General features: G+C 44.1%; 1 long non-coding RNA gene across 3 annotated transcripts; it reads right to left on the bottom strand.

Moving 5' to 3' along the window:
- Positions 1 to 248: 248 nt before the first annotated feature.
- On the bottom strand, positions 249 to 14,330 carry LOC123612885 (uncharacterized). 3 transcript variants are annotated; one of them, XR_012502705.1, is made up of 7 exons: positions 14,229 to 14,330; positions 11,999 to 13,923; positions 9,108 to 9,878; positions 7,731 to 7,870; positions 5,842 to 7,409; positions 4,936 to 5,152; positions 249 to 617 (listed from the first exon to the last, which is right to left on the bottom strand). It is a non-coding gene; the product is annotated as an uncharacterized LOC123612885 (long non-coding RNA). The 3 variants fall into 3 exon arrangements; XR_012502710.1 differs by having other exon boundaries at positions 4,936 to 7,409; positions 9,108 to 9,713; positions 9,822 to 9,878; XR_012502697.1 differs by having other exon boundaries at positions 4,936 to 7,409.
- Between the last annotated feature and the right edge of the window lie 2,292 nt (positions 14,331 to 16,622).

Below are 16,622 nucleotides of genomic sequence, written 5' to 3'. Positions count from 1 at the left end.
AAGAGCATGAAGAAAGAAAAAGCTACTATCTCAGCAGCCAGAGCACAGCCTGGGAAATGGACCTCGTGCAAGACAGTGAGATCCCAACCTGCTGAGGCGAGACAGCCTGGGAAGTCACAGGTACGCGGTAAAGGAAAGAAAAGCCCTTTTCTCCCAGCAGCAGGGGAGGGGCTTGGTTTTACCGAGCGGCAGGGCACCTGTGTGCTAACGTTAACCTCTCCCTTCCCCACCAGTCCCCATGCCCTTAGGTACTCATGGAAGACTCTCAGTCATCACAAACACAGTGGTTTAAAACAATACAGATTTATGATATTACGATTCTGGGGGTCAGAAACCTGGAAAGGGCAGCACCCAGACTGAGGTCTCAGCAGGGCTGGCTCCTTCTGGAAGCCCTGGGGTGTCTGCTTCCCCCAGCTTTCTCCCAGGCTGCCCGCATTCCATGGCTCCGGCCTCCGCCTTCGAGGCCAGTGACGGCAGAATCTAGCCTGCGTGAGCTGGCACAAGGAGGAACATTTTTGGCTGGCAGGTGTCTTCCTGGTGTGATAGCTTCCGTTCTGGTAGGCAGCGAGGAGAGTGGCCCTCGGGGTTTGATTTTAGCAACTGAGAAGCGTCCTTGACTGAGGCAGCAGACAAAGCGCAAGAAAGGGGTTTGATCAGAGAACATCGTATTTCCTCATTCGTTTGTTTTGCAATTATTCATTTACGTAAGTAAATATTCATTGACTTTGAATACTAACAAGTCCATAATAAATGAATATTTACTTATTCATTCCTTCCTAAACACTACTTGAGGCTTCTGTGTGCCGCGCAGTATACGTTAGGCACTGGGTAAACAGCAGCGAACAAGATAAGTACCATCTGTGACCCGGGAGTCTCGTGTCATTCGCTGTGAACTAGGCAGGCTGACTTGTGAGTTTGCAAGTAGCATAAAACCTAGGACTCTTTGCAGTTCTTGACAATATATAAGCAAACAAACAAACTCACAGAAAATTAGATCAGATTTGTGGCTCCCAGTGGCAGGGGTTGGAGGGGGTGAGGTAAGATGAAGGTAGTCAGGAGGTACAAACTCCCAGCTGTAAGATAAGTAAGTAGTAGGGGTGTAGTGTACAATATCACTAATATAATTAACACTGCTGTGTCTTGTGTATAAAAGCTGTTAAGAGAGTAAATCCTAAGAGCTCTCATCACAAGGAATAAAAATTTTTTCCATTTCTTTATTATAAGATGATGGATATTCACTAAACCTACTGTGGCGATCGTTCCATGATTTATGGAGTTCAAATCACTACACTACACAGCTTAAACTTACACAGTACTGAAGTCAATCATATCTCCATAAAACTGGAAGGAAAAAAAGCATACATCTTAAGACCTTTACACAGAAAATTTAAATTTGGCCTACAGAGCCAGACCAAACACTTAGAAAAACTGTATTAACAAGATATTAATTTTAAAATCTCACTGAGTCAAGAAGCAACTGAATCCCAAAGAAATGTAGCAGTTACAAACTTACTACCTCCTGATTCGATAAAAACATTATTTTCCCACGCCACATGGTTTGGTTTACCAATTTGCAAGACGCCCAAGGTGACAGAGAATGCCTTATGTCCACATGGGCTCCTCTGCCTCCTAGACACACAGCTGGACCAGCGTCCCGGTCCCCTTTGCAGAGGGGTGAACATGCGACAGTTCTGGCCAGTGGAACACGGGCAGAAGGAACATAGGCCACTTTCTGGTGTGACCCCAAAAAGATCTTCTGTGAAGTCCTCCATACACCCTCTTCCCACATCCACATCAGCGAGTGGAGAGGATGCCAAGGCCTTGCAGAACAGCACGGCCGTAAGACAGGGGAGCCTGGGCTCCTGAGTGTCGCTGTGAAGCAGACTCCCTCCCCACCGAATTCCCAGCTGCGCTGGGCTTTACGTGAGGACGCGAGGACGGAGTAAGCTCTATTGTCCTAAGCTACTAGAGTAGTTGGGTTGTTTGTTACAGGGCTAGCCTGTGGTGGCTAATTCAGACTTCTCCTGGATATGGATCTCAGAACTGTCACACACACACATTTTCAGATATGGACAAGCAACACAGTTGTGTGGAGAGAAATACCAGGACACAGTCACCATCTACTATCACATTTAATCTTCTCTCCTCAAATCTTGCAGCCCCTTCTAATACAGAGAAATGTCCCAGATTTATGTATTATAATTGCTGTCATTTTTAGCAAGTTATGTATGTTTTAAGATTATATAACTTATATATAACCAAACTTGCTTGTGGAAAAATGATGCTTGGTTCAGAAGGAGGTTCAGATTATCAACAAAGGAGAGGCTGCTCACTCAACCATCCTCCTGGACACTGAGAATTCAGTGTCCCTGAACTTCATTTGGGCGATTCCTGCAACAGAGCATTCCCTGGCACATTCTTTATTGACCAGATAGTGTCCTTTCTGGAAGCTTCAGTGAACACATGGCAAAGCTTCTCAGTCCCAAATAAAGGCTTTGAGCTGCTTTAGTGTTTATTTAAACCAGGCCCCTAAGTCAAAACTGTCTGAACCAAGACACCCTTTTATGAATGAGAAGAGACAGACAAATGCACGGTTTTTAGTCCAGTTTCCACTTCCTCTTTTTTCGGACCTGTAGCTATTTACAGAACAGCTCTAGAAAGAGTTCAGTAAAGATTTAATGTGGTCAATAAATACATCTAAATCAAAAAGAGAAAAGTGACATTGTCACTGTTTGAAGATGACATGATCACATATATAGTAAGCCCTAAAAATTCCACCAAAAAGAAACTATTACAATGAATAAATGAATTCAGAAAAATTGCTGGCTACAAAATTATCACACAAAAATCAGGTGCATTTCCATACACTAACAATGAACAGTCTAGAAAGGAAATGAACAATTTCACTTAAAATAGCATCAAAAAGAATAAAATATTTAGGGATAAACTTAACCGTAGAGATGAAATACTTGTACACCTAAAACTACAAAATGTTGCCACCACTATGGAGAACAGTATGGAGGTTCATTAAAAAGTGAAAATAGAGTTATCATATGATCCAGCAAGTCCACTGCTGGGCATATATCCAGGAAAGACAAAAACTCTAATTTGAAAGGATACATGCACCCCAATGTTCATAGCAGCACTATTTATAATAGCCAAGACATGGAAGCAACCTAAATGTCCATCAACAGATGACTGGATAAAGAAGACATGGTACATATATAAATATATATAATATATTACATATATATAATGAAATAATACTCAGCCATAAAAAAGAATGAAATATTGCCAATTGCAGCAACATGAATGGACCTAGAGATGATCATACAAGTGAAGTAAGTCAGGCAGAGAAAGACAGATATCATATGATATCATTTACATGTGGAATCTTAAAAAAAAATGATACAAGTGAACTTATTTACAAAACAGAAACAGACTCACAGACATAGAAAGCAGTCTTACAGTTACCAAAGGGGAAAGGGGTCTAGGGATAAATTAGGAGTTTGGGATTCACTGATACACACTACTATATATAAAATAGGCAAACAACAAGGACCTACTGTACAGCACAGGGAACTACATTCAATACCTTATAATAAACTATAATGGAAAGAATCTGAAAAAGACTATATATATATAACTGAATATAAAGATATATATGTACATATATACGTGTCTAACTGAATCACTTTGCTGAACACCTGAAAGTAACACATTGTAAATCAACTGTAGTTCAATTAAAAAAAAATTTAACTACAAAATGTTGCTGAAGGAAATTAAAGAAGACATCAATAAATGGAAAGACATCCTGGGTCCATGGATTGGAAAACTTAATAAATTAGGATTTCAGTATTACCTTAAAAATATTATACTAAGTGAAGTAAGCCATCACACAAGAACAAGTATTGTGTGAGTCCACTGACATAAGGTCCCAGAGTATCAAATCCATAAAGAACGTAGGATGGTGGTTGCGGTTGCCGGGGGCTGGGGGAGAGGACAATGAGGAGTTAGCATTTAATGTGTTTCAATCCGGGGAGGTGGAAAAGTTCTGGACATGAATGGTGGTGATGGTTGCACACTGAATTGAATACACCTAATGCCACTGAACTGTACACTTTTAAAAAAGTAAAAACGAACATGGCTATGAGAAAATAGAATGTTTGAAAGTAAGAGAATAGAAATATACCAGGATATATATAGCTAACAATAACAAACATTAAAACCAGAATGGCTACACTATTATTAAATAAAGTAGATCATAAGCAAGAAAAATTATTAAAAATGTTTCATTTTTTAAAATTTTAAAGACTAATGTGGCCAAGGCTTATTGAGCACATATTAATGGGTAGCTCAGTGCTCAGCACTTAAAAAGATACTGAGATATGAAAATGAGTATGTGTCTGTACATGTATGACTGACATGATGCTGTACACCAGAAATTGACACAATATTGTAAACTGACTATACTTCAATTAAAAAAAAAAAGATACTGAGGGGGAAAGTCACAGCCCCTGCAGATCTGTCTCTTACAGGAACTGCACTTTGCAAATTCACAAAGCATTTCTCAAATATCCTCTACTTGCCCAGTTCCAACAGTACTGTGAGGGCAGGGAGGGTTGCTGCCCCATTTCATGGATGAAGAAACTGAGGTTTGAGAGGCTCAAGGGGGCCTCCCAGGGTCACAGTGCTCGTCGGTGGTGGAGCTGAGACCTAAGGCAGCTCAGTGTTCCTCCCCCGTCACGATACAAACACAGAAGCTTGATTACAACTAATCTACGTTATGCTTCGTCAATAATAGAAAACATGCAAAATTTAAGCACCAAACTAATTATATCTCAACCAACAAATTCCAACATAGAGGTAAGGCAGCTATCCAGGTATTTTACACGTACACGTACACACACACACACACGAGCCCCTCATCCTCACTTTCAATTTTCTTGAATGTTGCCTCCACTCTCTCCTTTGTGCACCCACGTTTGCAGCCTCTCCTAGCAAGAGCCACAGGGTTAAGTGGTGACTGTGTCCTCACAGGAGGAGTCACCTGCAGGATGATCAGCAGTTGGAATCACTTGTTGCCACGCTGCCCTCTTGGTCCCTTATCAAGATGCTGATTCTCCCTCGGAGTGTGTTACCGCCTGCAGACCTGCTGGAAGATGCCAATAACTACTAACAGGTAGGAAAAAGAAAGGCTAGAGAAACATGTTAGACAAAGTCACCTGGATTCCATCAGCAATATCAGACTCTAGGAAATTACTGGGCGAATGTGTTGGCTTCTTCAACAAACAAATTGTAAGAATAATTTAATAATAAGAGAGAGATTTATGGAACAATCTAAATGAATCAGTCTTGTTTGGATCCCAATTCAAATAAACAAATGGTCAAAAATAAAATTCACAAGACACTCAGGGACGTGTAAGCCTTGACTGGATATTTGGTGATGTTAAAAATTTGTCATTTGTTTTTAGACAGGATAATGGGATTGTGGTTTTATTGGTATTACTTGTTTTTAAGTTCTCTGACTTTTCCTTACCTTTCAGTTGCATACTGAAACTGTTAGAGGTGAAATTATGTGATTCTTAGGAAGCATTTCACAGTAATTTGGGGTGGGAGTGAGGGATTAGAGGCGTTAGAAAAAACAAGAGTGGCCACTTTCTGATAATTGTCAGTGTTTCCAGTTCATGATAAACTGCTCTCTGATTTGGTCTGTTTTTAAATTTTCATAATGAAAAGCTTTAAAACCATGCTTACAAATAATTTTCAGTGACATGGAAAAATGTCACTAAACATTATACACAATATTAAGTAGAAAAGGAAAGGAAAAAAAGTCGATACCGTAAGATCCAAGCTGTTCATATCAACATGTTCTGTATCAAAATGTTCACAGCGGCTACCTTGGCTGGTGGGAGCATCATGGTAAATTCCATCCCTTCCTCTACACTCTCATTTCCAGCTGTCTGCAATGGGCACGAATAACTTGGATAATCAGGGAAAACATATTTTTTTTAATTTTCAAGAGTAGGGAACTATGAGCCTTTTGAAGTAATACTCTTGAGTCTTCAGTGGTTTGGCTGGGGAACACTGGGGAAGGGCTAGTGCCACCCCATCGTGCATCTGGGCACTTAGAACCCACACCTGGCATGAGTTGGTGACTGTCTCATTTGGTTTTTAAAATAAGGCTCCATATCGTGGGATGGAGGATTTACTTCTGCTTCCAGAATTTGACTTCAGTGTTACCAGAGGAATGCAAAAAGCCCAGTCATTTCACAGATTTGACAATCTAGATGTCCCCAAAGGAACAGAGACTGGTTAATTATTATTAGGCAATCATTGTTCTAGAAATGTCTGTCCAGAGATGACTTGGGCATTTTACCTTTTCCGATTTGGAGAAAGATATGATGCAGAGGACCCACACACTCTCCTGACGCCCTTCTCCACTGGGACTCAGACTTTCGGACCCTGCACCGTGGGTGGAACGCACCTGGCGGGATTTCCGCCGGCAGCAGTGTCCACAGAGACAGCGCCCCGAGCCACCTCCCACAGCAGGGACTTGACTCCTGGTGGAGAGTTTGTGCAGAAGGAACTGGTGTGCCAGTGGCTTCCTAGGAATCTTTCTTTCAAATCATATTAAAGGGATGCTGACAGAGATCGGAGCAAGGCTTAGGTTACCCAGCAGCCTCGAAAGTCCCCGTAGGAGTGGACAAGTTTGCTGGCGGCTGTGGTAGCGTCTTCCGGGGAGCCTGCAGGCGGCAACACGCTCCGAGGGAGAATCAGCTCCTACGGAGTCACGTACACCCTGGGAGGATCTGGCTGGACATTTTTTCTCCGTGATCTCTTGGATTTCTTCCTGGTTTTGTTTAATTTTGTCTGCCTCTTTTTTCTCTATACTGCCCGAGGATGATTTGACCTCTCTGGTGAAATCTTAACTTGGGAATTTCTTGGATTTCCTGCTTGGAGATCACATCCTGGCGTCTCCGGATCCCATCGGTAGGGGTGCGCTGCTCCGCGCCTGCGCTCCGTGCCTTCTCTCCCGGGCGGCTCTCAAATGTTTTCTCCAGTCTCAGGAGAGACCCGCTAAGAATGTAAATTCTGTCTCACGGATGGGAAAATAGAGACGCCAAGAGGCTGAGTGACTTGCCCATGAGCGAGGCTCCAAACCCGCTCACCTCGGCGGCTGGCTCTCCTGAGCAAGGGCTCCGGGATGCAACAGCGCCCACAGCCCACACTGGCCCACGGTTCCACTCCGACATCCAGGAGTCCCCGTTGACACACTCCGCCGTCCCCAACAGGAGTTTTGGTATCTCCCCGCCAGGCTTCGTTTCCCAGCCACAGCACATCTGCTGCGACCACCTCTACCCCCAGATCAACAAGGGAACGAGCCACAGTCACAGCGCTTGAACCAACTGTCAAACAGATTTCACAAGAGAGAATTGCAACTTATAGGGAGCCCGCATATGGGAATCTAAACTTACCCAGGTAAGGGAGAAAGACTAACCTGAAGTCTGAGCTGCAAAGAGCATCATTCTTCAGGAAAGCAGGAGAAAAGCTTAGACACTGACCCACCTCCCTGACTTCACTCACACAGGAGCAAGGAGCCAGTTTCCCGTGACCCAGACCACAAACATGCCAGCACGGCTCCCCCCACCCCCTACCCTCACCCCAGGGCTAACAGCAAACAGCAGCTGGAGAAGATGGTGGACTAGTGTCCCAAAGAAACTTCTTACCCCAGTTAGAATTCAGGCTTCTTTTATACTGGGAGGTGGGGGTGGAGTCCTAGTTCCAGCCGGATGTGTAAGGGGATGTGTTAATGTCTTCCTTCCTGCAACCCTTCACAGGTGGGCTTGCTCACGAGGTTTCCTGTGAGCTAAACAAAGGTATGTTAGCTTAAGGCTCATTGCCTGGGAGGCCAGGTTCCCAGAGACCAGCCATTATGTGTAACTTGAGCTTTTAGGCAATGTCTCTTTAAGTGATTAACCCGCAGTAGAATACAAAGGTGCTTCTCTATTACATTTTCAGCTAAAAGTGAACAAAACATCTCCTTAGCCAACTTTTTTTGAATTGAAGTATCATAGATTTACAGTATTGTGTTAGCTTCAGGTGTGCAGCGTAGTGATTCGATATTTTTGTTGACTGTACTCCATTATAGGTTATTACAAGGTAATGGGTTTAATTCCCGTGCTATAGAGCTTCTCCTTGTTGCTTATCTATTTGGTATATAGCTGACATTTTTGAAACAGAGGCGTTGTTTGTTTTAGCCTTCAAGACTGAAGCAAACATTTGTTAGGAGGTTCCAAAAGACTTTGCAAACAATTTCCACCCATGACTTCCAAAGCTTGTGTAACATTCTGTGCTAGATGTGTGGGCTGCTTCCATGAAGCAACCATTTCCAGAAATGTTTACTTTGCAGAAGTAAGCGTGCGTGTTCCCCATTCCTTTTGAAAACTTCCACATGTCCACATGACCGCTGGAGTGCTAAGCACACACACCCTCTCCTCCCCGCAGGCAGCCCTGGCCCTCTCCATGCCAGGAGCCAGACGCAGTATATGCCAGCGCCTTGATCTTGGACTTCCCAGCCTCCAGACAGTGAGAGATAAATTTCTGTTGTTTGCAAGCCACCTAGTCAATGGGGTTCTGTTATAGCAGCCCAAACAGAATAAGACACCCAGTGTCACTCAGATGATGACCTTATTTGGAGACGGTCTTTTTTTAATTTGCATTCTCTTCTATTGACGTATAGTGAGTTTACAATGTTATGTCAATTTCTGGTGTACAGCATAATGTTTCAGTCATCCATACACATACATAGATTCCTTTTTAAATTCTTTTTCGTTATAGGTTACTACAAGATATTGAATATAGTTCTCTGTGCTGTACAGAAGAAACTTATTGTTTATCTATTTTATATATAGTAGTTAGTATCTGCAAATCCCAAACTCCCAATTTAACCCTTCCCACCTCCTTACCCCCCAGTAACCATAAGTTTGTTCTCTAACGTCTGTGAGTCTGTTTCTATTTTGTAAATAAGTTCATTTGTATCTTTTTTTTAAGATTCTACATATAAATTATATCATATGGTATTTTTCTTTCTCTGTCTGACTTACTTCACTTAGAATGACGATCTCCGGGTCAATCCATGTTGCTGCAAATGGCATTACTTTATTCTTTTTTATGGCTGAGTAGTATCATATATATATCTTCTTTGTCCAGTCTTCAGTCAATGGACATTTAGGTTGTTTCCATGTCTTGGTTATTGTAAATAGTGCTGCTGTGAACACTCGGGTGCATGTATCTTTTTGAATTAGAGTTTTCTCTGGATGTATGCCTGGGAGTGGGATTGCTGGATCATAGGGTAAGTCTATTTTCAGTTTTTTAAGGAACCTCTATACTGTCCTCCATAATGGCTGCACCAATTTACATTCCCAGCAGCAGTGCAGGAGGGTTCCCTTTTCTCCACACCCTCTCCAGCCTTAATCATTTGTGGACTTTTTAATGACGGCCATTCTGACTGGCAGTTTTGATTTGCATTTCTCTGATAATTAGTGATATTGAGCATCTTCTCAAGTGTCTGTTGGCCATCGGGACAGGAGACAGGGTCTTCACAGAGATAATCACGTTAAAATTAGGTCATGATGGGAAGCCCTGATCCAGTATGACGGGTGTCCTTACAAAAAGGGGGGGTTTGGACACAGACACACACAGAGGGAGAGCTGCGTGAGGAGAGGAAGGAAGAACAGCACGTCAAATTCGAGTTACACTGCCACCAGCCAAGGGCTGTCTGGGGCCACCAGAAGCTGGGACAGGTCCTTCCCCGGCACCTTCAGAGGGAGCTCAGCTCTGCCAACACCTTGACTTCAGACTTCTTCCCTCCGGAACTGTAACTGAAAAAATGTCTGTTGTTCTAAGCCACCAAGTTTTGGGTACTTTGTTACAAAAGGCTCTAGGAAACTAATACAGACCAGAAGCCAATAGTTCCCGCTCTGGGTTTACTTTCCATCACTCAGACATGCCAGCCCAGCGTGGGCCCCAGACCCACACGGTGGTTTGGCAGCTGCCCCTTATAGGCCCTGTGTCTTCAGAAGGCATTAGATACAGAGTTGTCAATTTAATAAAAAAAAAATACAGCATGCCCAGGTACATTTGAACTCCAGATAAATAATTTTTTAGAATAAGTATGTCCCAGGCAATATTTGGGACATGCTTCAGCTAAAAAAATTTATTGGTTGTTTTTCTGAAATTCAACTTTGATGGGCATCCTGTATTTTATCTGGCCAGCCTGGGTAGGGAGCATCCTTGGAATATTTCAGATTCCCTGGAAAAGACATGTATTTGATGCCACAAGGAGGGCTGGGAGAATTTCCACAGAGCTGGGCCAGAAGGTGGGGCTCATTGTTTAGCATCAGATCTCTGATGCTCGCAAAATAAATCGCAGAAACTTAAGTGCCCCGGTATGCAACTCAACTCTCCCATTTTCTGTGTAGGTGAACTCTTTCTGTTGTGTCATTTATCTAATACCTATGTTGTAGTTCAGGATACAGAGCCCATCTCAGTGCATGTCCATGACCGAGTTATTCCACCTGCAAAGAGAATACTCATCCTAGACTGTTCAGAACAGACAGGGCCAGCCACCCAGGACCCGCTTTCAGAAGGGCCTGTGTTTGGTTCAGAGCAGTGGTCACCACAATGAAGGTCTTAATAATTTTTGAGCAAGGGGCCCTGTATTTTTCTTTTCCACGGGCCCCACAAATTACACAGCTGGTCCTGAGGACAGGTGTACCTAAAGTCAGGTAAGCAGGCTATCCCAAACGTTTTCATCACATCTCCCAGAGATGCATGTACCTCTCCCACGGATGCATTGTGGAAACTGTTTAGCAACCCTTGCTTGTGCAGGAGACGGTGAGCTCGGTGGAGGCTGGAATGGGGAGATTAATTGGCAGCTGACGGGGCCCGCCTGACGGAGGCATTCTGAAGCGGGGTAACGAGACTCTGCTCATCTCCTGAACAGAGCGCTGCCCCGAGGAAACAGCGTGCACGGCGTTGCATCGAAAGGGACTCAGGACCATCCTAGATGCTCACGCACAGGCCCCGCATGGGCGTGGGGCGGCTGCCGCGCCGAGGGCGTGGGGCTGCCGGTGCCCTCTGGGATGTAGGGACCGTCTAGCAGTTGAGATGAGATTCCCACAATAACAAGTTATCCATTTGAAAGCGAACAATTCAGTGGCCCTTTTTACATCCACCACGTATGCAGCCTTCACGTCTATCTACTTTCAGAGCATTTTCATCGCCCCCAAAAACAAAGCCCCACAGTCCTTAAGCAGTCACTCCCTCTCCCCTTCCCCACAGAGCCTGGAAAGCAGTAATTATCTCTGTCTCTTTAGATTGACCTTTTCTGGACATTTCCAGTAAACGGCAGTGTACAATATATGACTTTTTATAGTGGCCTCCTTTGACTCATAATGTTTTCGAGGCTCATTCGTGTTGTAGCTTGTGTCAGTACTTCACCCTTTGCTATGGCTGAATAATACCCTATCGTATGGATTGCCCACATTTTTGTGTTGATGGACGTTTGAGTGATTTCCACCTTTCGGCTCTTGTGAACAAAGCGGCCGTGCTCATTCGCGTACAAGTATCTGTTGACTTGCTTTCAGTTCTTTGGGTAGGTACTGAATTGCACCCCATGGGACTGGAATTTCTGTGCACCCCCATCATGTTGATTGTACGGCAGACCTTGCTGAGACCTCCCATTTCAAGGGGTTCTGTGTAATCTCTGCTCATATTTTCAACTTTTATCTCGAATCTTTTTACTACAGATCAAAGGTCGGCAGACCTTTCCTACAAGGGCCAGAGAAGTAAATCGTTTAGGTTTTGTGGGTCTGGTGGTCTCTGTTGCAACTACTCAGCTCTGTGTAGCGTGAAGCGATCCCGGACAACACGCAAAACGTGTTCTGTGCTCCAGGAAGACGTGATGCACAAAAGCAGGCTGTAGTTTACCAACCTCAGCTCTAGGACCAGCTCAAAAGGATGTGGTCTCTTCCAAGTGCTTCATTCTATAAAGAACGGAGCTCCAGCCAGGACAGGACAGGACAAGCTAGGATATGGTAGGACAGGATAAGTCAGAACGCACATTCCATACGTATTTGGGTCCAGGCTCACTTACATTTCCAGGGCCAGTGAGGATGACACAGGAAGTGGACTTGGCTCGTGGCAGAAGGGACTTGAGGCAGCACCTTAAGAACTCCCTGATTCTAGAAAAGGGAACCCTCCTACACTGCTGGTGGGAAGGAAGTTTGGTGTAGCCCTTATAGAAAACAATACAGAGATTCCTCAAAAAACTAAAAATAGACTTACCATATGATCCAAGAATCCCACTTCTGGGCATAAATCTGGAGGGAACTCAAATTTGAAAAGACACATGCACTCCAGTGTTCACAGCAGCACTATTTACAACAGCCAAGACATGGAAACAACCTAAATGTCCATTGACAGATAACTGGATAAAGAAGATGTGAGATATATATATATTTACACAGTGGAATACTATTCAACCATAAAAAAGAATAGAATACTGCCATTTGCAACAACATGGATGGACTTGGAGATTGTTAGTTCTAAGTGAGGTAAGCCAGAAAGAGAAAGAAAAATGCCCTATGAGATCATTTATATGTAGAATCTAAAAGACAGAGAGAGACAAATGAACTTACTTACAAAACAGAAACAGACTCACAGACATAGAAAACAAAGTTATGGTTACCCGGGGGAAAGGGGGTAGGAAGGGATAAATTGGGAATTCGAGATTTGCAGATACTAACTACTATATATAAAATAGATAAACAACAAGTTTCTTCTGTACAGCACAGGGAACTATATCCAATATCTTGTAGTAACCTTATAACGAAAAAGAATATGAAAATGAATATACGTATGTATATGCATGACTGAAACATTGTGCTGTACACCAGAAACTGACACAACATTGTAAACTGACTACACTTCAATTAAAAAAAAAAACCTCCCTGATTCTGAAACTTGTGCAATCCTGGGATGTGTCCCTGACATGAGCAGCTGAGTTGAATTTGAGGAAAGTTGGGCCACCCTCTGGCTGGGCTGGTTTGGAGATAAAAAGTTGATGAATTGATGGACTGATCCCTCAGTGTCCTTTCCACCACTGACCCTGTCTGAGATTTATCAGGGCTGGAAGGGGCATCCAAGCTCAGAACTCGTTCATCAGACACACATTTATCGAGCCCTTACTGTACACAGGCACCATGCTACATCTTGGGTGTCTCACGTCTTGCATTGCAGGTTTTCTTGGGCAATCTGGCTTGGATACTTCCAGTCACAGGAAGCTCAGGACCCGCCCAGAGCAGCCTGCCCCGTGGCTGGACAGTGCTGTGCTGCGTCAGAAATGCCTAAAGCTCACCAGCACGATTCGCCACCTGCTTCCAACCAGGCAGCCCCACCACATACAAACACAAAGAGAACAGCAAGGAAACAAGGAAATAGCCAGCAAACAAAGGAACACCGGCTACAGCCTTTATCAGTCCTGGTGTCTTTAAAAGCAAAATCAATTTCACACCTGATGACTTCCTGGAAAGTTCCCTAACTCGGGCAACGTTGAAGACTGACTCCTAAGAGCTGCTTCCCATGAAGAAGGGCACATCTTCCCTCTGAAGACCTCATCAGAGCCCTTCCCTTAAACCGCAGTCTCCAAAAAAGGCAAAGAGTCTGGACAGGACAGAGATGAAAACCGTAGGCCTCGGGGCCAGGCAAGCCTGGGCTGGAGAGGTTGCCCTTTCCCCTACCTGCTGCAGGACTTGGACACGGGGCACGTCAGCGAGGTGGAGGAGGCAGTTTCCGGGTCTGTAAAACTGGGTGGTGATCGTAGCGGCTTCACAGGGTGGCCTGGATGAGCCACACCATCTGCAGGGGCCGAGAGGCCAGGAGCTAACAGTCAGTTAAAGGCCTTTCCCCTCTGGCCTCTCATGAGAGGCTAAAGAGAGTCAGCGCAGGCCGGGGTGGGGGGACCCCATGGAGACCCAGCAGCCATCAGGGATCAGGCTGACAGCCTGAGGTTAAAAGAGAAATATCAGTGTGATGGGAACACAGGCAGACAGAGGTCAAGGCCAGGAGAAAAAGAGAGTGGCCCAAATGCAGAAGTCACTAGAAGCAGGCCCACCTCACCCCACCCCAGGAATCCCTTGGCTGCATCGCAGGCCTCGCCTCACCCGTCCCACGCCTGCAAGATGCTGTTCTCCAGCAGAAGTCTGCACGGGATCTCCACCCCGCCGTAAGCCATGAAATCAGCTGAGATGGTCACAGCCAGCAACTGACAAAAATGAAGCAAGAATGGAATAGCGATAACATGGATAGTGCAGGGACCTCTATTCAATACTTTATAATAGCCTATAATGAAAAAGAATATGAAAAGGAATATGCATATATATATATATATATATATATATATATATATATATATATGAATCACTATGTTGTACACCTGAAACTAACACAGCATTGGAAACTGACTATACTTCAATTTTTAAAAAAAAGGATGGAATAGAATGGAATATGTCAGGATACACACCGTTTCAGCACGTGTACGTGTGTCTACACGCACAAGCTGTATATGTATGTGAACACAGGCTTAAGCACTTAGACTAGAACCGAAAATTTCAGCACACGTGTGTATGTTAAGGGTAAGTAATGTTTGGATTACACACACAAACACACAAACACACACACACAGGTGTATATGTATGTATGTATATTTTCTTAAACTTTTCTTGGTTACAGTCAGGAAGGACGGGCAGCCTCCGTTTCATGCATCCTTCAGGAACTCTTGGAGCCAGTGAGAGGAATAGCCTGTGATTCAATGTCCTGACCCCATCATGCTACCTGGGGACGGTGGACAGGGCAGCAGGAACAGAAGGCAGAGCCAATCAACCAGTATTTTATGTATGGAGAGCAATGAGATGAGATGTTCATGTATTTCCTGAAGAGACGAGTGCATGAAATTAAGTCTAAATTCAACCATTAAATTCCACAAGCAATTGAACAATGTGGAAAAGGGCTCTAACAACTGTAAGTGGCTTTACATCTTTCCCAGTCCCACAGGCACGAGTGATAAGCGAAGCTTGTACCCAAGAAAGATTTGCATTTTCATGAACCCAGTATTCATATTCTCAGGAAGCAAAGATTAGAATATTGACATTTCTAGCTTTCAGCACCAGCTGACAGCACCTGGCAGGTGGCAAGGAGATGGCAGGGAGGTGGGGTGTATAAACTGCAACAAATCCTCTAAAATATCAGCCCGCAGAAAAGAATTCTTACTTTACAACACTTATGTAGAGATCCCAAGGCATGTGGGTTTGTAAAAAAAATTTCTTGTCACCAATCAGCCAAATATCCAAGGTGACAGAACCCGGGCAGGTGCCGCCGCTGGCCTGTCCACGACTTGGAGGTCCCTCGTGATGAGGGCACAGAGCTTGGTGGAGCTATTTTTTTATCAACAGCTTACAAAGCACTTGGCTCCTAACAGAAGCTCACCTCATGCCTATAATTGAAGGAATTCATTCCTTCCAGAAATATTTATCAAGGGCTATTGTGTATCAAGCTGGGAATTCAGTGGAGAAGGAAGGGACAGAGGGAGGGAGGGAGGGGGTAAATGCACAGCAGTTGCAGGAAGCCGGGTAGACATTCCCGATGAATAAGCTCTAATTCAAGGGCTCCTAATCAGGGGTCCGCAAGACCCCTAAGGACAGAACTCGAGGGGGTCTTTGAAGTTGCTTAGGAAAATAATGACATTTATATTTTTCCTAACCTCCAACTGAAAATTAGCATTTACTTCCATTGTGAATGAACACAACAAACAGCACAGACTGAACCTAGGACTTGGCCATGGATTAGAAATCACAGATACTTTGATGTAACGTTACATTTGTTCCAGAAATCTCAGAATAGCATTGATTGGCCATCACTACTTTGAAATAAGAGTGGTTATCAGAACGGCTGGTAGGTCTTATTACAAAATACGTTAAAAATGAGAGCACAAATTTTTTAATTATAGTAACTGTGTATCGATATACTAGTTGATTTTCTTTGCAATCCAGAGTGTTTTATTTTATGCATTTAAAAACGTTATCCTAACAAGGGGTCCACAGGCATCATCAAAGAGGTCATGGCATCTGGAGAGGGAAGAACCCCCACCCTAAGCAGGACCCGCTCACAGAGCCAGGGGCACACCCAGGGGGCCCCTAACCGAGGCTGCCCCCGACCCCGCCACGGGGGAGCAAGTGAGCAGCTCACGCTTCAGGGAAGGCGGCGGGAAACGGCTGCTCCTCAGACATCCATCAGAGTCGTCACCACCTTCACACTTTATAAAAACTAAACCAACTCAAAGCTCTTCTGCAGAGCAGAGACGGCTGGTTGTAAGATGTCTTGCTCTCACCTAACAGTTTACACACAGTATGAGAACCTTGGCACTAGACCCCCGCAACTGAAAGGCTGGCAAGTTGGATATTTTGTCATTTTTTAAATAAAGAAATTGAAGCTCAGAGCAAAGCATTTGCATCTTGCCCAGCATCACTCAATCTATGTGCCAGCGGCTGAGCAAGTCCTTG

This window comes from Camelus bactrianus, chromosome 1 (assembly GCF_048773025.1).
Source record: "Camelus bactrianus isolate YW-2024 breed Bactrian camel chromosome 1, ASM4877302v1, whole genome shotgun sequence".
NCBI classification, from domain to species: Eukaryota; Metazoa; Chordata; class Mammalia; order Artiodactyla; family Camelidae; genus Camelus; species Camelus bactrianus.
Note: the sequence above shows the minus strand (reverse complement) of the source record. Positions and strands in the feature narration are given on the sequence as shown.